The sequence below is a fragment of the Bufo gargarizans genome, chromosome 2 (genome assembly GCF_014858855.1).
Source record: "Bufo gargarizans isolate SCDJY-AF-19 chromosome 2, ASM1485885v1, whole genome shotgun sequence".
Taxonomy (NCBI): Eukaryota; Metazoa; Chordata; class Amphibia; order Anura; family Bufonidae; genus Bufo; species Bufo gargarizans.
In genome coordinates, this window is record NC_058081.1 from 251,143,454 (window position 1) to 251,164,959 (window position 21,506).

A 21,506-nucleotide genomic window follows, 5' to 3' on the forward strand; every position below is an offset into this window, starting at 1 on the left:
ACTAGGCCTCAAATTTATATCCCGCTAAATCTGTCGTTACCGCTGTACTGTTGTGGCTGGGCAAGTTATTTAGTGTCCGTTAAAGCACATTTTTTGTTCAGGGTTGAAATACAATTCCCAATTTAGCAATTTCATAATTTAGTGGTTTCTGCTATATCAGAGCTATTTGAAATCTATCCCTAAAAGGGTATATAATATTCAAGGTGCACATAGGGTCATTCAGAATAACTTCACACACACGCTACTGTGCATTTCCAAGTCTAATTCTGTCACTAAATCCATACCGGTCACCCAGCGCCTAAATACTAGGCCTCAAATTTATATCCCGCTGAATTTGAATACAATACATTGGGCCAAATAATATTTTTGTTGTTGTGGTGAACCATAACAATGAGGAAAACATCTAGTAAGGGACGCGGACGTGGACATGGTCGTGGTGGTGTTAGTGGACCCTCTGGTGCTGGGAGAGGACGTGGCCGTTCTGCCACATCCACACGTCCTAGTGTACCAACTACCTCAGGTCCCAGTAGCCGCCAGAATTTACAGCGATATATGGTGGGGCCCAATGCCGTTCTAAGGATGGTAAGGCCTGAGCAGGTACAGGCATTAGTCAATTGGGTGGCCGACAGTGGATCCAGCACGTTCACATTATCTCCCACCCAGTCTTCTGCAGAAAGCGCACAGATGGCGCCTGAAAACCAACCCCATCAGTCTGTCACATCACCCCCATGCATATCAGGGAAACTGTCTGAGCCTCAAGTTATGCAGCAGTCTCTTATGCTGTTTGAAGACTCTGCTGGCAGGGTTTCCCAAGGGCATCCACCTAGCCCTTCCCCAGCGGTGGAAGACATAGACTGCACTGACGCACAACCACTTATGTTTCCTGATGATGAGGACATGGGAATACCACCTCAGCATGTCTCTGATGATGACGAAACACAGGTGCCAACTGCTGCGTCTTTCTGCAGTGTGCAGACTGAACAGGAGGTCAGGGATCAAGACTGGGTGGAAGATGATGCAGGGGACGATGAGGTCCTAGACCCCACATGGAATGAAGGTCGTGCCACTGACTTTCACAGTTCGGAGGAAGAGGCAGTGGTGAGACCGAGCCAACAGCGTAGCAAAAGAGGGAGCAGTGGGCAAAAGCAGAACACCCGCCGCCAAGAGACTCCGCCTGCTACTGACCGCCGCCATCTGGGACCGAGCACCCCAAAGGCAGCTTCAAGGAGTTCCCTGGCATGGCACTTCTTCAAACAATGTGCTGACGACAAGACCCGAGTGCTTTGCACGCTGTGCCATCAGAGCCTGAAGCGAGGCATTAACGTTCTGAACCTGAGCACAACCTGCATGACCAGGCACCTGCATGCAAAGCATGAACTGCAGTGGAGTAAACACCTTAAAACCAAGGAAGTCACTCAGGCTCCCCCTGCTACCTCTTCTGCTGCTGCCGCCTCGGCCTCTTCTGCTGCTGCCGCCTCGGCCTCTTCCTCCGCCTCTGGAGGAACGTTGGCACCTGCCGCCCAGCAAACAGGGAATGTACCACCAACACCACCACCACCTCCGTCACCAAGCGTCTCAACCATGTCACACGGCAGCGTTCAGCTCTCCATCTCACAAACATTTGAGAGAAAGCGTAAATTCCCACCTAGCCACCCTCGATCCCTGGCCCTGAATGCCAGCATTTCTAAACTACTGGCCTATGAAATGCTGTCATTTAGGCTGGTGGACACAGACAGCTTCAAACAGCTCATGTCGCTTGCTGTCCCACAGTATGTTGTTCCCAGCCGCCACTACTTCTCCAAGAGAGTCGTGCCTTCCCTGCACAACCAAGTATCCGATAAAATCAAGTGTGCACTGCGCAACGCCATCTGTAGCAAGGTCCACCTAACCACAGATACGTGGACCAGTAAGCACGGCCAGGGACGCTATATCTCCCTAACTGCACACTGGGTAAATGTAGTGGCAGCTGGGCCCCAGGCGGAGAGCTGTTTGGCGCACGTCCTTCTGCCGCCAAGGATCGCAGGGCAACATTCTTTGCCTCCTGTTGCCACCTCCTCCTTCTCGGCTTCCTCCTCCTCTTCTTCCACCTGCTCATCCAGTCAGCCACACACCTTCACCACCAACTTCAGCACAGCCCGGGGTAAACGTCAGCAGGCCATTCTGAAACTCATATGTTTGGGGGACAGGCCCCACACCGCACAGGAGTTGTGGCGGGGTATAGAACAACAGACCGATGAGTGGTTGCTGCCGGTGAGCCTCAAGCCCGGCCTGGTGGTGTGTGATAATGGGCGAAATCTCGTTGCAGCTCTGGGACTAGCCAATTTGACGCACATCCCTTGCTTGGCGCATGTGCTGAATTTGGTGGTGCAGAAGTTCATTCACAACTACCCCGACATGTCAGAGCTGCTGCATAAAGTGCGGGCCGTCTGTTCGCGCTTCCGGCGTTCACATCCTGCTGCTGCTCGCCTGTCTGCGCTACAGTGTAACTTCGGCCTTCCCGCTCACCGCCTCATATGCGATGTGCCCACCAGGTGGAACTCCACCTTGCACATGCTGGACAGACTGTGCGAGCAGCAGCAGGCCATAGTGGAGATTCAGCTGCAGCACGCACGGGTCAGTCGCACTGCGGAACAGCACCACTTCACCACCAATGACTGGGCCTCCATGCGAGACCTGTGTGCCCTGTTGCGCTGTTTCGAATACTCCACCAACATGGCCAGTGGCGATGACGCCGTTATCAGCGTTACAATACCACTTCTATGTCTCCTTGAGAAAACACTTAGGGCGATGATGGAAGAGGAGGTGGCCCAGGAGGAGGAGGAGGAGGAGGAAGAGGGGTCATTTTTAGCACTTTCAGGCCAGTCTCTTCGAAGTGACTCAGAGGGAGGTTTTTGGCAACAGCAGAGGCCAGGTACAAATGTGGCCAGCCAGGGCCCACTACTGGAGGACGAGGAGGACGAGGATGAGGAGGAGGTGGAGGAGGATGAGGATGAAGCATGGTCACAGCGGGGTGGCACCCAACGCAGCTCGCGTCCATCACTGGTGCATGGCTGGGGGGAAAGGCAGGACGATGACGATACGCCTCCCACAGAGGACAGCTTGTCCTTACCCCTGGGCAGCCTGGCACACATGAGCGACTATATGCTGCAGTGCCTGCGCAACGACAGCAGAGTTGCCCACATTTTAACCTGTGCGGACTACTGGGTTGCCACCCTGCTGGATCCACGGTACAAAGACAATGTGCCCACCTTACTTCCTGCGCTGGAGCGTGATAGGAAGATGCGCGAGTACAAGCGCACGTTGGTAGACGCGCTACTGAGAGCATTCCCAAATGTCACAGGGGAACAAGTGGAAGCCCATGGCCAAGGCAGAGGAGGAGCAAGAGGTCGCCAAGGCAGCTGTGTCACGGCCAGCTCCTCTGAGGGCAGGGTTAGCATGGCAGAGATGTGGAAAACTTTTGTCAACACGCCACAGCTAACTGCACCACCACCTTATACGCAACGTGTTAGCAGGAGGCAACATTTCACTAACATGGTGGAACAGTACATGTGCACACCCCTCCACGTACTGACTGATGGTTCGGCCCCATTCAACTTCTGGGTCTCTAAATTGTCCACGTGACCAGAGCTAGCCTTTTATGCCTTGGAGGTGCTGGCCTGCCCGGCGTTTTGTCTGAACGTGTATTCAGCATGGCAGGGGGCGTCATTACAGACAAACGCAGCCGCCTGTCTACAGCCAATGTGGACAAGCTGACGTTCATAAAAATGAACCAGGCATGGACCCCACAGGACCTGTCCGTCCCTTGTCCAGATTAGACATTAACTACCTCCCCTTAACCATATATTATTAGACTCCAGGGCACTTCCTCATTCAATCCTATTTTTATTTTCATTTTACCATTATATTGCGAGGCTACCCAAAGTTGAATGAACCTCTCCTCTGTCTGGGTGCCAGGGCCTAAATATATGCCAATGGACTGTTCCAATGTTGGGTGACGTGAAGCCTGATTCTCTGCTATGACATGCAGACTAATTCTCTGCTGACATGAAGCCAGATCCTCTGTTACGGGACCTCTCTCCTCTGTCTGGGTGCCAGGGCCTAAATATATGCCAATGGACTGTTGCATTGGTGGCTGACGTGAAGCCTGATTCTCTGCTATGACATGCAGACTAATTCTCTGCTGACATGAAGCCAGATTGTCTGTTACGGGACCTCTCTCCTCTGCCTGGGTGCTGGGCCTAAATTTATGAAAATGGACTCTTACAGTGGTGGGTGACGTGAAGCCTGATTCTCTGCTATGACATGAAGACTGATTCTCTGCTGACATGAAGCCAGATTGTCTGTTACGGGACCTCTCTCCTCTGCCTGGGTGCTGGGCCTAAATTTATGACAATGGACTGTTGCAGTGGTGGGTGACGTGAAGCCTGATTCTCTGCTATGATATGAAGACTGATTCTCTGCTGACATGAAGCCAGATCCTCTGTTACGGGACCTCTCTCCTCTGCCTGGGTGCTGGGCCTAAATATCTGACAATGGACTGTTGCATTGGTGGCTGACGTGAAGCCTGATTCTCTGCTATGACATGAAGACTGATTCTCTGCTGACATGAAGCCAGATTGTCTGTTACGGGACCTCTCTCCTCTGCCTGGGTGCTGGGCCTAAATTTATGACAATGGACTGTTGCAGTGGTGGCTGACGTGAAGCCTGATTCTCTGCTATGACATGCAGGCTGATTCTCTGCTGACATGAAGCCAGATCCTCTGTTACGGGACCTCTCTCCTCTGCCTGGGTGCTGGGCCTAAATTTATGAAAATGGACTGTTGCAGTGGTGGGTGACGTGAAGCCTGATTCTCTGCTATGATATGAAGACTGATTCTCTGCTGACATGAAGCCAGATCCTCTGTTACGGGACCTCTCTCCTCTGCCTGGGTGCTGGGCCTAAATATCTGACAATGGACTGTTGCATTGGTGGCTGACGTGAAGCCTGATTCTCTGCTATGACATGAAGACTAATTCTCTGCTGACATGAAGCCAGATTGTCTGTTACGGGACCTCTCTCCTCTGCCTGGGTGCTGGGCCTAAATTTATGAAAATGGACTCTTACAGTGGTGGGTGACGTGAAGCCTGATTCTCTGCTATGACATGAAGACTGATTCTCTGCTGACATGAAGCCAGATTGTCTGTTACGGGACCTCTCTCCTCTGCCTGGGTGCTGGGCCTAAATTTATGAAAATGGACTGTTGCAGTGGTGGGTGACGTGAAGCCTGATTCTCTGCTATGATATGAAGACTGATTCTCTGCTGACATGAAGCCAGATCCTCTGTTACGGGACCTCTCTCCTCTGCCTGGGTGCTGGGCCTAAATATCTGACAATGGACTGTTGCATTGGTGGCTGACGTGAAGCCTGATTCTCTGCTATGACATGCAGACTAATTCTCTGCTGACATGAAGCCAGATTGTCTGTTACGGGACCTCTCTCCTCTGCCTGAGTGCTGGGCCTAAATTTATGAAAATGGACTCTTACAGTGGTGGGTGACGTGAAGCCTGATTCTCTGCTATGACATGAAGACTGATTCTCTGCTGACATGAAGCCAGATTGTCTGTTACGGGACCTCTCTCCTCTGCCTGGGTGCTGGGCCTAAATTTATGAAAATGGACTGTTGCAGTGGTGGGTGACGTGAAGCCTGATTCTCTGCTATGATATGAAGACTGATTCTCTGCTGACATGAAGCCAGATCCTCTGTTACGGGACCTCTCTCCTCTGCCTGGGTGCTGGGCCTAAATATCTGACAATGGACTGTTGCATTGGTGGCTGACGTGAAGCCTGATTCTCTGCTATGACATGAAGACTGATTCTCTGCTGACATGAAGCCAGATTGTCTGTTACGGGACCTCTCCCCTCTGCCTGGGTGCTGGGCCTAAATTTATGACAATGGACTGTTGCAGTGGTGGCTGACGTGAAGCCTCATTCTCTGCTATGACATGCAGACTGATTCTCTGCTGACATGAAGCCAGATTCTCTGTTACGGGACCTCTCTCCTCTGCCTGGGTGCCGGGGCCTAAATATCTGAGAATGGACTGTTCCAGTGGTGGGTGACAGGAAGCCAGATTCTCTGCTATGGGACCTCTCTCCAATTGATTTTGGTTAATTTTTATTTATTTAGTTTTTATTTTAATTCATTTCCCTATCCACATTTGTTTGCAGGGGATTTACCTACATGTTGCTGCCTTTTGCAGCCCTCTAGCCCTTTCCTGGGCTGTTTTACAGCCGTTTTAGTGCCGAAAAGTTCGGGTCCCCATTGACTTCAATGGGGTTCGGGTTCGGGACGAAGTTCGGATCGGGTTCGGATCCCGAACCCGAACATTTTCGGGAAGTTCGGCCGAACTTCTCGAACCCGAACATCCAGGTGTTCGCTCAACTCTAATTGTTGCCCCTCATTCTAGAACTAGACTTAGCTGCAGATCCAGCATATAATAAAGTGTATCATTTCTTAAACACATGCATAGTTGCAACAAGCCCTAATTTGCAGGGGCTGTACCTCATTTTCAGAGGCAGTTTGGGCTGTTGAGAGCTGAAAATGGGAGGGAATAATGTAAGCCCATAAGTGGGAGGTCCTGTGTGGGTTTTCAGGTGTTCCTGGAGGTCTTAAATGTCCCAAATTTGCCATTCTACATTGTTGGTAATAATGCATATGTATCTATGCACATTTAATAGAGGTCAGGTGTTAAGTAGTCGTGACCAACTATTTGAAAGCTCAGTGGTGTCTGAAATTTTTTACTATTGAACTGAGTGTACCTTGTTGTATTTCTAAAACATAACGTTTATTTTACTTCATTAAGATAATGAGACACTTGGTAAAAAACAATGCTGATGGTGCACTGCTTTACTGGAAGGATGTCAGGCATATGTTGCAGCTATAGACCCGTGTGTGTGGTGCGGCTCTTTGTTAGAGGGGACGCTTTAAATTTACTTGTCGTATTGGGGATGCTCAGCCTAGGCTCTATCCCTGTATACGCTAATTCTGAACGCTGGGAGAACCCTGACAGGCTGTGATCGGAGCACCCGCCCTGAAAAGGGCGACCCCCAGCCGCTGGAACCTCGGTTCTAAGCCTATCAATCCCTAACAAGAGTCCTTCCTAGTGTACAGGTGTCCGACTCGTTTGTTAGTGTCTTATATGCGAGGGCCTGCAGATGAGATGACCCTGTAAAAGATTGTAGTGTAGGGCCTGCAGGTGAGCTGACCCTCATATGCAAGGGCATATATGCAAGGGCATTATATGCGACAAATAAGCATGTTTATATGATGGAAGAGGAGGATGAGAAAAGGAAGATTCAACTATATACCCTTTTGTGTGGTGGAAGGGGTGCATGGGAATACAGTGTATCCAGTACATTATTAACAACAAATTTAAAGTGCCTTTATGTTCATCAGCTTTCCTCTGGTGGAGTCGAGAAGTCAGGGTCAATCCAGGCCTTGCTCATTTTTAGAAGAGTCAACCTGTCAGCATTTTCAGTTGACATGTGGATACGCTTATCTATTATAATACCACCAGCAGCACTAAATACCCGCTCAGACAAAAACGCTGACGGCAGGTCAGGCCAGCACCTCCAAGGTGTAGAGCGCCAGTTCTTGCCATTTGTCCAGCTTGGACAACCAGTAGTTGTAAGGCACTGAGGGATCATTAAGGATGCTGACACGGTGTGCTATGTACTCCTTTACCATCTTCCAAAATTTGTCCCTCCTTGTGACAGTAGGCCGCGCATCAGGGCGAGGGTGCTGGCGGGATGTCATGAAACTGTCCCAAGCTTTGGAGAGTGTTGCTCTGCCTCTGTTGGAACTGCTGTGTGTTCACCTCGTCTCCCCTCCTCGTTGCCCAAGGAACTAGGGAGAAAGTTTGGGAGAAAGTTTCCAACAAGGACATTCTGGTATTTCACCGTTTTGCTTGTCCTCTTCACCAGAGGAATGAGAGATGAGAAGTTCTCTTTGTAGCGGGGCTCAAGAAGGGTGAACAACCAGTAATCCGTGCTGTCTAAAATGCGTATAATGCGCAGGTCACAGAAAAGGCAGCCTAACATGAAGTCAGCCATCTGTGCCAGAGTACTAACAGGCAAGACTTCGCTGTCGTCATCAGAAGGATGACTCTCAATCTCCTCATCCTCTTCATCCTCTTCTGCCCACCCACGCTGAACAGATGGAATTAAACTTCCATGGGTACTGCCCTCTGTAGCGGAGGCAACTGTCTCCTGCTCCTCCTCCTCCTCTTCATCGTCCAATTTGCGCTGAGAAGACAAATTGAGGGTGGTCTGGCTATCACCCTGTGTAATGTCTTCCCCCATTTCCACCTCTTCCACATGCAAAGCGTCATCCTTAATTGTGAGCAGCGAGCGTTTCAGTAGACACAGAAGTAGGATGGTTACGCTGATAATAGCGTTATTGCCGCTCACTATCTGTATTGATTCCTCAAAGTTTCTTGAAACCTCACAGAGGTCAGACATCCACACCCACTCCTTGCTTGTGAATAGCGGAAGCTGACTGGAAAGGCGACGACCATGTAGTATTCCACTACTGCCCTCTGCTGCTCACAAAGCCTTGCCAACATGTGGAACGTAGAGTTCCAGCTCGTGCTCATGTCGCACAACAGCCGGTGAGCTGGCAATTTCCAGCGCTGCTGCAGCGTTGACAGACCAGCTGAAGCTGTTGATGACTTGCAGAAAAGTGCATACACGCGGAGCACCTTCACCAGTAGCTCATGCAAATTGGGGTAGGTTTAGAGAAACCACTGAAGCACTAAGTTTAAGACGTGTACTAGGCATAGAATGTGTGTGAGCTTGCCAAGCTCCAAAGCTGCCACCAAGTTACAGCCATTATCAGACTCAACCATGCCTGGTTCTAAGTTGAGAGGTGAGAGCCACAGCTCAGTCTGGTCTCGTATCCCCTGCCACAGCTCTGTGGTGGTGTGCTTTTTGTCCCCTAAGCATATCAGCTTCAGCACAGCCTGTTGCCACTTCCCCACTGCAGTGCTACACTGCTTCCAGCTACTGACTGGTGCTGCACGCGGATAATTCGGAGGTGGAAGGGGAGGAGGAGGCGAAGGAGGAGAAGTGGGAGTTGGAGCCACTAACGTAGGTGCTGGCGGAAACCTTGATTGACGCAGGGCCCGCAATCCTTGGCGTCGGTAGCATCTGTGCCATCCCAAGGTACGACTCGCTCCCGACCTCCACAACGTTCACCCAGTGTTCCGTCAGGGAAATGTGGCATCCCTGGACAAATGCACTTGTTGATGTGTCCGTGGTTAAGTGGACCTTCCCAGTAACTGCGTTGGTCAGGGCACGTGTGATGTTACGGGACACATGTTGGTGTAAGGCGGGCACGGCACCCCTTGAAAAATAGTGGCGGCTGGGGACTGCGTAACGCTGACATCAGGGTGCAGAAGGCCTCAGTATCCAAAAGCCTAAATGGCAACATTTCCAGGGCCAGTAATTTGGAAAACTGCACATTGAGTGCTATGGCCTGTGGGTGGGTGGCTGGGTATTTGCGCTTGTGTTCAAAGGCCTGGGGTAAGGACATTTGGTCGCTGCACTGGGACATAGAAGTGGATGTGGTCACTGATAGTGCTTGCGAAGGTCCAGGTGCAGGGCGGGAGGCATCCCAGCCTGCACCTTTGATAGGGGATTGGCCAGCATGTAACACAGGGGAAGAGGAGGCAGTGGTGTGACCCGCAGACACAGATTGTGGACCCAGGCGTTCGTCCCACTTATTACGGTGCTTGGATGCCATCTGGCGGATCATGCAGGTGGTGGTGAGGTTGCTAGTGTACATGCCCTGGCTCATTTTGGTACCGCACAGGTTGCAAACTACTATTCTTTTGTCGTCCGCACTTTCCTAAAAAAAAGCTCCATACTGCGGAACACCTACCCCTTGGCAAGGGAGATTTCCGCAAGGGGGTGCTCCGTTGAACAGTTGCGAGCCTGTTTGGTGTGGCCCACTGTCTCCCTTTTGCCACCCCACTGCCTCTTCCAGCCTGTTGCGGTGCTGCAGATCCCTCCCCCTCTTTACTGCTGTCCACAATCGGCTCTCCACCTTCCCAGGTTGGGTCACTAACTTCATCTTCCACCACCTCCTCTTCCACTTCCTCACTCTGCTCATCCTCCTGACTTGTTGACCTAACCACAACCTCAGTGATTGACAACTGTGTCTCATCCTCTTCATTAACCTCTCGAGACAGTAATTGCTGTTGACTTATTGGCAACTATGTCTCATCATCATCCACCTCATTAAACAGTATTTACCGTTCCCCACCGTCATCTTCTTGTGACTGTGGATGCTCAAGAGTTTAGGAATCAAGGCACAAGATCTGTCCCTCTTCAAGCGTGCTTGGCAAGAGGGACAAATCAAGGAATGTCACTGAAAAGAGCTCCTCGGAATATCCGAGTGTGGGATCACTTGTTTGCCAAGACTCTCCATGGTGGGAGGAAGGAGGATCAGGGTGAGGACTGTATTGAGCAGACTCTTGGCTACTGAGACTGGACTTGGTGGAAGACAGGGTGGTGCTTAACCGACTGGATGCATTATCTGCTGCAATTGAACCGACCACCTGGTCGCACTGGTCTGACTTCAAGAGTGGCGTCCTGTGCCGTGCTGCAAACTGGGACATGAAACTAGGTATAGTGGATGAGTGTGTTTCTTGTGCTCTGGCAGCAGTTTCAACGTGCCCAGGGCCACGGCCTCTACGTGCACCATCAGCATCACGGTCACTTCCCCGTCCCTTACTGCTTGCCTTCTACTGCTAATGTCACTGTCCGCAGTGGACACTGTCTAAGTAAAAAGTACACTGGATGTCACAGATATTTTTTGGATGCACACACTTTAAACTGGAGATGTGGTGCGACTAATGTCACTGTCCGCAGTGGACACCGTCTACAGAAAAAGTACACTGGATGTCACAGATACTTTTTGGATGCTCACACTTTACACAGGAGATGTGGCGCAGCTAATGTCTGTCTGTAGCAGTCTAACTATCGCATGCTATTTAGCTTCCTCAGCACAGATCTCCCTTACTAAGACTGAACCAAACACGCGTCATCGGGTGCTATATAGCACCCGATGATGCGTTCCGGCCAGCCAATCACTGCAATGTCACTAACCAACATGGCTACAGCATTACAGTGAGGGCAGTATCTCCGCGCACGTTTATTGGCTGCGTAGCAGCCAAGAAACGTGCGGGGAGGAGACTCGAGCATTGCTCTTGAGCACATGCGGTATTCGCCCGAATACCGCCATGTGCCAAGCAACGAGATGCTCGAGCCGAACTGTTATTCAGCCGAGCATGCTCGATCAACACTACATTTTATATGAAAATAGAGATAAGTCACACATAGCCATACACAGGGCTGTAATTAGTGAAATAAGCACCTACTGTATGTAGTCCCATAACAAAACGTGTGCATGAGCCCCACTCAGCAGTGGCCACTATTAGCAGAGCATGACCACATTTACCGAGACTGGTATATGTCATATCAGTCTAAGGAGATCCGATAGAAATTTTCATTGTTTACTTTTTGGGGATAAGAACCTATCCTGGCGTGGTCTGATAACTGTTAAGGTACATCCACACATAATGTCAATTTAGCAGAATGAAAAACCTGTGGCAAAATGTGTTATATGTGGATTTGTTGAGTATTCTCCTGTGGATTTGCCATGGATTTCACCTTATGCATAGCAAAAGGTGAAACCAGTGATAAATGAAACCGGTGAAACCGTTCTGCAACTATTTGGATTTAAAATCTGCACCGTGGATCAATTTCCCTGCCAGATTTGTTTTCTGCAGCACATGGATGCGATTTGGGTAAATCTCATCCCCAGTGTGACTACCATAGTATGTTGCAAATGTTGCCATGCACAAAGTCCAGAGGAAAATTTGCAGTGTCCCCCAACGCCATGCAAACATAACCTTATTGTAAGCTGTGAGTCTCTTGGTAGGCTGTTCCTGCAGTTTACTTTGATGCCCATTCCAAATACAGATTCTCCACACAGGTCATGACAAACACTGCTTAAGACCTGAGGATACAAGCAGACTGCAGGAACGGCCTGCAAAGAGACATTCCTGGGTAATCTACAGGGTGTAAGGGGGTCTTTTTTGTCCCTGAGCAGGATGCATGGCTCCCCACTGTTGGATGGTGGATGGAAATAGGTGGAACTTAAACAGTTTTATGACAGGCAGCAGGATTAACAGTTAAAATATTACACGAGGCAAAGAGTCTGGGGGTTTCAAACATGGAGTATCACATAAGGCACAGTTCCGGGTGTGAAGATATAACAGCATGCAATAAACACAATAGATATATAAATGTTACTGGCGTATTCTTCATTTAGGCGAGTGTCACACTGCTGTTATTAGTTCTGGCAGAGAACAGCCTGCCGGAGCTCTCTGGATCTGGCACTCCCAGATGTTACCATATTTGTCTGGCCAAAACTCAGCATATTTTCTGGTTAGTGGACGGATCTCCACCGGACTCCATTATAGTCAATGGGTTCGGCGGCCATTCCCGTGATCTACCACTTCATTTTCTGCCTTATGCTCCCATCTCATTCCTAATTGAAATACTAAGCCATCCCTAACAGAATTATCTCACCCAGCAAAGTAGACCTCCTTACATTCAGGTACAAATTATCAGCCAAAATACAGTTTGTATCCAATGAAAGGCAGTCCTCTAGGAACCCAATAAACTGCATTGTTGCAAGGAAGTCTTGCAAGGAAGTCACTGTTTGAAGAAGAAACAGTGCTTGCACAAATACCGCTACCCCTTCAAGAAACTGATCTGCAAGGGTGTCTGGAATCCCCACCAATCTGATATTTGTGACCTATCATGAGGATAGGTCACCAATATTAAGCCACTGCATAACTCATTTAGGCCCAAACCAGCTATGAATCCTACACATTGACTGCAAAAAATTCAATGATATTAAAATTCTAAAACTAGAAGATGTGCAACGCTGCCTTACGTCTGTAACATATCACCCATGGAAGTTTATGAACCCCTACTCTACCTCTGTATGACTCTGATTTCATGTGGAAGCATACAGAGGTATATTCTCTCAGACTCATACAGAAAAGTAAATTGTTTCATTGGTTGCCCTTTTACAGCACTGTTTGTAGAGGAGAACACCCTTGTTATACAGTCAGACACATATGGGCATATGGAGTTCCTGTGTTGCTGCGTATATAGTGCTTTTTCTACATGAATTCATCGAACAATATAAATACAAAAACAAATAATAATATGGAAAATCCTTGTAAGGTTCTGCTAATTTTTTTTCCATATTCAGTCTGATTGAATTTTCTCTTTACACGTTGTTAGTAGGAACAACAGCAAAATACTTTTTATAGCCAAACATATGGGAAAGCATACACGAAAGTATGAAATAAACACAAGAGCTGTAAAAATAAAACACAGCTAACTACATCATTCACATGACTTTATTAGGAGGCATTTAGTGGAGGAAAGTGGTGTTTCAAAACTTGGAAGAAAGCAACACAGTGTATTTCACCGAGTGAGAAGCGCTGGAACGAGAGGTCACACTGAAGCTGGTTGTTAGTAGGTTCAAGATAAATGTGGTGAAATGGTCTTTTACAGGTAGGAAGAAATAGCCTTTTAGCTGAGGTTGTAAAGGTTAATGCCTTAAGACGAGAAATAAGAGAATGTAGAATTACTTGGGACGGGCAATAGTTTATCGCTAAAATAAAAGATGACAAAGGCTTAAACACCATCTTAGGTCTGCAAGTTTTATGAGGAGGATCAGCTCTGTAGGCCAAATGGTTCTTTTGTCCTGACATAATGCTTGTTTGGACCAGAACTATATCACTGTAAAGACTGTTCTATTTGTCTTGAAGGAAAAAGTAATGGTCGATTTGCATGTTAAAGGGGAACTGTGTTCCACTGTCCTAAATTGGATCTTAAGAGAAGCACTCAGCAGAACTATGTGGTTCCTGTAGAGATGAAACAGACTTGTAACGAGGCTACAGACAGCTATAGAACAGCACCACAGCAGCATGCCAGGTACCATGGGGAGTGTGTTTCTAGATGATCACATGTAAATTGACAATTACAAATATTGATTGTAATAGTTATGTTAGGCTACTTTCACACTCGCGTTTGGTGTGGACCCGTCATGGATCTGATCAGACCGATCCTTTCAGATAATACTGATCTGTTTGTATTATCTTTAACATTGCCAAGACGGATTCATCTTGAGCACCATTAAAAGTCAGTGGAGGATGGATCTGTTTTCTATTGTGTCAGATTGTGTCATAGAAAATGCATCTGTCCCCATTGACTTACATTGTGTGTCCGTTTGGCTCAGTTTCATCAGACGCAGGCAACGTTTTGGTGTCCGCCTCCAAAGCCGAATGGAGACTGATCGGAGGCAAACAATCCATTTAGAATGCATTAGGGCAAAACTGATCTGTGTTGGACCGCTTGTGAGAGCCCATAACGGATCTCACAAACGGAAACTAAAACGCCAGTGTGAAAGTAGCCTTATACTTACTATTACCATATTTTTCGCCCCATAAGACGCACTTTCATCCCTGCGTCTTATGGGGCAAATGCTGATATTTTTTACATCGCAGGCTGCGATGTATGAGAGAGCGGGGAGGGACTGGGAGAAGGAGCTGGGGGCTGGCAATTGCGGCGGGGCGGTGCAGTCACTGTACTCCGGCCCCGCCACTCCAGTGCTGCACTATACAAATATAAAATGTCTCATTCAATTAAAAGTGATTAAACATGCCCTGCCACTTTTAATATTACCGTACACCCTAACAGCTTCTGTAGAATGCAGGCAGGTCGGGCGGGCGGCAGCGTAACTCCCTGATATCACTTGCCTGTGCCTCCTACTTTATGAATGAAGCAGGCGGCGCAGGCACGTGACGTCAGTGAGTGACGCGCTGGCCGCCCGGCCTGCCTGCCTGCATTGTACAGAAGCTGTTAGGATGTATGGTAATATTAGAAGTGAGGGGGCATATTTAATCACTTTTAATTGAAAGAGCCATTTTATATTTGTATACTGCAGCACTGGAGCGGTGTGTGTGTGTGGGGGGGGAATCTGTGGATGACAGTTTTATCGGGGACATCTGTGGATGGCACTGTTAAGGGCTGGGGGGTCTGTGGTAGGCACTGTTATGGGGTGGGGGGGGGGGGTCTGTGGATGGCACTTATATAACAGTGCCACCCACAGATCCCCCATAACAGTGCCACCCACAGATCCACCATGTAACAGTATCATCCACAGATCCCCCCTGTAACAGTGTCAGCCACAGATCCCCCTGTGACAGTGTCAGCCACAGATCCCCCTGTAACAGTGTCAGCCACAGATCCCCCTGTAACAGTGTCAGCCACAGATCCCCCCTGTAACAGTGTCAGACACAGACCCCCCCTGTAACAGTGTCAGCCACAGATCCCCCCTGTAACAGTGTCAGACACAGATCCCCCCTGTAACAGTGTCAGCCACAGATCCCCCCTGTAACAGTGTCAGCCACAGATCCCCCCCATAACAATGTCCATCACAGATCCCCCATAACAGTGCGTCATCCACAGATCCCCCTTAACAGTGCATCATCCACAGATACCCCATAACAGTGTCATCCACAGATCCCCCATAACAGTGCCATCCCCAATTTCCCCATAACAGTGTCCTTCACAGATCCCCCATAAAAGTGCCATCCACAGATCCCCAGTAATAGTGCCATCCACAGACCACCATTAGTTCCAAACCCACCAAAAGCACACCTTTTGGTTAAAAATATATTTTTTCTTATTTTCCTCCCCAAAAACCTAGGTGCATCTTATGGGCCGATGCGTCTTATAGGGCGAAAAATACGGTATATGCTTTATATACTGTACAGAAAGGCTACATTCATATGGCAACTTTACCATGTTCAAATTAAAGGGAATGGTGACACACATACTTTTTTCTAACCTGTTAATATTTTCTGATTGTAGATTTTTTTATTCTGTTTCCTGAACATGATTATGGGGGCGTCCATTTTGCCTTTTTGCCGTTGTTAACAGCATTTACAGATATGCTTTACAGCAGCCACCAGGGTTTATTCAAAGCACAATGGCCCTGAATGGTGCTCAAAGGGGCTTTTGCGTGTTTTTCAGCTCACTTTCAACTTTTTGCATTTTTACACCCCTCATTCTGGTTTTGAAAAATGGGGGAAAGTGGATATGGTCAGCTATTTAATGAGTTTTATTTATTTTTTAAGTCGCAAGTCCAGTAGGAGGGTGGAGTAGGAATACTGGAGTAGCTTTTCTAAACAAAAGTGTTAGGTATAAGGATAAGACAAATTTATCAAACAACATGAGACATTTGATAAATGATGCATAAAGCAGTATCTTCTTTATTGTAGCATATCCACAAAGGGGCCTCCTCAGTAGATGCTCTAATTACAGTAAAATATATATCCCAAAAATTACCCACTGTGTGAAATTAAAATAATCTGTTAGCCTGCAGTTTCCCCACACTTTCTTGAGGGGGGGGGGGGGGGGTGTATGATATGTCGCAAGAAAAACAAAGTTGCTATTTGAGAGATTACTTTGCAACAACTCAGATGGCTATTACATGTGATAGGTGTTACACTGCTGCCTTTAAGAATAAATTGCCAGAAACTAGCACCTATACAAATGTGGGCCAGAACTCCACCTAGCACAGGTGTATGAGCCAGTGTGGTGCGCAGGGCAACCACTCCACACAGCATAGATGTCACTGAATACTAAGTGTACATGGACTGATAGATGGCACAGCCTGACAGCCGGACTGTTTGAAGCCTGTTGCAGTTATCTAAGCTATGGTATGCTGACAGCACCTAATATACTGATAGCATGTACTCTATCTCTAGACTACTAATCTGAGTGCAAAATAAATGTATGCACCCGGCAGAGCTGAGAGTGCGGCCAGCAGCGATAATAATGGGGTATGAACTCTATATAGCTTTATAGGTACCTTAGAACCAAACCCGAGTTCGGTATCAAAGTTTTTTACAGCTCCGTACAGTATTACAATGAAGTTTTATGTGAATCGACTTTGGATAAAGCATTTTTGTTGTTGATCCATTCCATGGACTTGTCCAAGCACACGTTCTGTCATGTTAGTAGTCCGTGCCCGCTACGCTCTTGCTGTATTGGGCAGGCGCAGACGTCGCTCTGCTTTCCCTGTGAGAATTGGGATTAGAGCTATGTGAACTTTTTTTCAGCACTGAGGGAGTTAGTGCTTTACTCCTGTCCCTGTCCAGGTGCTGGTTAAGTTGCTGATCAGTCTCCCTATTTAGCTGGGCTGTGGTTCTACCTCTTCGCCTGAGCTTTAAGGTTATTCCTGGCTAGTAACCAGTGAAGGTGATCTTGTCTGTATGCCTGTGTACTTTTTCCCCCACTAACTTTCCCTTTTATATCCCTGCCTAGCCCAACCTTTCCCTAGTCTTTCCCTAATTACCTGGCTGATCATATGGGGGGTACTGGGGCACAGATCGGGTCCTGGGGGCAAGGATGGGTGCTCGGGCACAGATGGGGTGATGCTGGCTCAGATCCGACATGTGCACTGCAGTTCTCCTCTCTACTCCACTCCGGGACACAAAAGGAGGAGGAGAGGAGCGCTGCCAAGGTTTGAATCTCCCGCCCGCCCACCTACCAATCAGAGGCGATCCTGAGAGGTGATGTCACATCACCTCTCAGGATCGCAGGATGGTGATTGGTGGGGTAAATCACACCACCGATCACCATCCTGTTCCGGGTTATTGGGTCCTCAGAGATCCTGAATTGACCTGCGGTTTGCTGCAATCGCCGACATGGGTGGGTCACAGGACTCCCTGGCGATATTGATACTAGCCAAGGTGCCTGCTCAATGATTTGAGCAGGCACCGGGTTCCAATCACCGCCTGCCGGGCGGCGGTGATCGGAGCTATACATGACATACCAGTACGTCATGTGTCCTTAAGTACCAGGACAACATGCCGTACCGGTATGTCATGTGTCCTGAAGAGGTTAATATTGCATCAGACAAGCCCCACCGTTTTCTGATTTAGCCAATAAGAGCTTATATATTGAGATATTGATAATAGGTATATGTAAAGTAGATATTGGAATATAGAACATATAGATAGTTTTGTGGTTTTAAAGTATCATTAAAAGTTAATTTTTAACCCCTTAAGGACCCTGGGATTTTCCATTTTTGCGCTTTCGTTTTTCACTCCCTGCCTGCCCATAGTCCTAACTTTTTTATTTTTCCATTCACATAGCCTTATGAGGGCTTATTTTTTGCAGGACAGGTTGTACTTTCTAATGGCACCATTTACGGTTGCATACCATGTAGTAGGGAGCGGTAAAAGAAAATTCTAAATGGGGTAGAATTGGGAAAAAACACAATTCTGATAAAGGTTTTTTTTTTTTTTTTTTTTACACTGTACACTATGCGGTAAAATTGACCTGTTATCTTCATTCTCCAGGTCAGTATGGTTCCAACGATACCACACTTGAATAATTTTAATACTGAAAAAAAATATTTAAACTTTGAGAAAAAACTTTTTTTTCATAACCATATTCTGACCTCTATAACTTTTTTGTAGCTATGTGTATGGGGCTGTGTGAGGGCTCATTTTTTTTGCGGGATGATCTGTTCTTTTCAGTGATACCAATTTTAAGTGTGTGTGACTTTTTGCTCACTTTTTATAAAAAAAATATTGGGTAGTTGAAGTGACAAAAAATGGCAACTTGGCTGTTTTTTTTTTTTTTTCCCGCTACGCCATTTTCCGTATGCCATTAATATTGTTATATTTTAATAGTATGGGCATTTTCGCCTGCTGTGATGCCCATGATGTTTTTTTTTTATTTGTTAAGTATTTTTATTTTTATTTTAACCACCTCAGCTCCCCTAACTTAAACACCCTTAATGACCAGACCACTTTTTACAATTCTGCACTACACTACTTTCACCGTTTATTGCTCAGTCATGCAACTTACCACCCAAAATAATTTTACCTCCTTTTCTTCTCACTAAAGGCTGTTTCACACGAGCGTATGCCGTGCGTGGCATCCGCTCCGTGAAAGAGTGCCAAGACCCGATGCAGACTGCAGAGGCACGGAGAAGTAACATGATTATTAATGCTCCGTGCCTCTCTGTGATCTCTTTACTACGAAATCACAGTTGTCACTGTCATTTCGTAGTAAAGAGATCACAGAGAGGCAAGGAGCATTAACAATCATGTTACTGCTCTGTGCCTCTGCAGACTGCATCGGGTCTTGGCACTCTTTCACGGAGTGGATGCCACGCATGGCATCCGCTCGTGTGAAACAGCCCTAATAGAGCTTTCATTTGGTGGTATTTCATTGCTGCTGACATTTTAACTTTTTTTGTTATTAATCGAAATTGACCGAAATTTTTGCAGTTGTAATTTTTTTTGTCTTTGATAAAAAAAAATTATGTTTGGGTAAAAAAGAAAATGGTTTTTTTTTTGGGTAAAAGTTATAGCGTTGTTCATATGCTTTGGCAAACGCAATAAATTTATTAACTTTATAATAACATTTGAAAGGAACGTATAAACTTTATTTAACTTTTTGAATAGAACGTTAACTTTTTTGCTTACCTGTGATTTTTTATTTATTTATTTTTTTACCTTTATAAACCTCTCCTTCCCCATGGGACAATGTGCAAAGCGCAAATCGCCCAGAGATGTGACGAAGTACATTATGCACTTTGTCCCAGGTGAAAGGAGAGGTTTGCAGCAGCTCTGTGTGAATGGGCCCTAATAGCCCTGTGTGCCTGTCCTGTGAGATGCAATCCCTATGCTAAGTGTACCTGTGTGTGGTACTTCCGGAAACACTCCCCTAGGCATAGGGCAGGGTGGTCAGGGCAGTCAGGACAGAAATAGCGGGTGTCACGCCTCATTCCCCTCCTGCTACAGACACGACATCTTTTTCGGGGTGACGGTTCGGTTGAGGTACCAGCAACGACATTGGGGAAATGTCGCTCGTGTAGACGGCTCACTACACTGGTGGATGGGGCCACGGAACCTCCTGGAGGTTCTCGATGATCTCTTCCTGAAATTTGAGGAAGGATCCTGTTCTCCCAGCCTTACTGTAGAGAACAAAACTATTATATACAGCCAATTGAATTAAATATACAGACACCTTCTTATACCAGCGTCTGGTGCGTTGGGAAACTAAATAAGGAGCCAACATCTGGTCATTGAAGTCTACCCCTCCCATGAGCGAATTATAGTCGTGGACACAGAGGGGCTTTTCAATTACACTGGTTGCTCATTCAATTTGTATTGTCGTGTCTGCGTGAATGGAGGAGAGCATGTAAATGTCACGCTTGTCTCTCCATTTCACCGCAAGCAGTTCTTCATTACACAAGTCAGCCCTCTCCCCCCTTGCAAGACGGGTGGTAACGAGCCATTGGGGTAAGCCCCGGAGACTAGGTCGCGCGGTGCCACAGCAGCCAATCTGTTCTAGGAACAAATGCCCGAAGAGGGGCACACTTGTGTAGAAATTGTCCACATAAAGATGGTACCCCTTGCCAAATAAGGGTGACACCAAGTCCCAGACTGTCTTCCCACTGCTCCCCAGGTAGTCAGGGCAACCGACTGGCTCCAGGGTCTGATCTTTACCTTCATAGATCCGAAATTTGTGGGTATAGCCTGTGGCCCTTTTACAGAGCTTATACAATTTGACCCCATACCGGGCGCGCTTGCTTGGGATGTATTGTTTGAAGCCAAGGCGCCCAATAAAATGTATAAGGGACTCGTCTATGCAGATGTTTTGCTCAGGGGTATACAAATCTGCAAATTTGTTGTTGAAGTGGTCTATGAGGGGCCGAATTTTGTGGAGCCGGTCAAAAGCTGGGTGGCCTCTGGGACGGGAGGTGGTGTTGTTGCTAAAGTGCAGGAAACAGAGGATGGCCTCAAATCGTGCCCTGGACATGGCAGCAGAGAACATGGGCATGTGATGAATTGGGTTCGTGGACCAATATGACCGCAATTCATGCTTTTTGGTTAGACCCATGTTGAGGAGAAGGCCCAGAAATTTTTTTAATTCGGAAACTTGGACGGGTTTCCACCGGAAAGCTAGGCATAATAGCTTCCCGGGTTGGCGGCTATAAATTGAGTGGCATACCGATTTGTTTCTGCCACGACTATGTCCAAGAGCTCCGCAGTTAAGAACAGCTAAAAAAATCCCAGTGCCGAACCGATCTGAGCTGTCTCAACCCGAACTCCAGACTTGGCGGTGAAAGGGGGAACTAATGGTGCAGCTGAAGCCGATCAGGGTTTACCAGCACCTCAGGGACTCTAGGGGCTCTACGGGCCTGTCTGTGCGGTGGCTGTGATGGGGTAACTATTGCACGTGCCACCATACCAGCTTCAACTGCCCTTCTGGTGCTCGCCAGTTCACCATGTTGTACGGCAGTGCTGGTACTAGGTCCAGGTGGGCTGCGCTGCTGGTGTATGCCTCACCA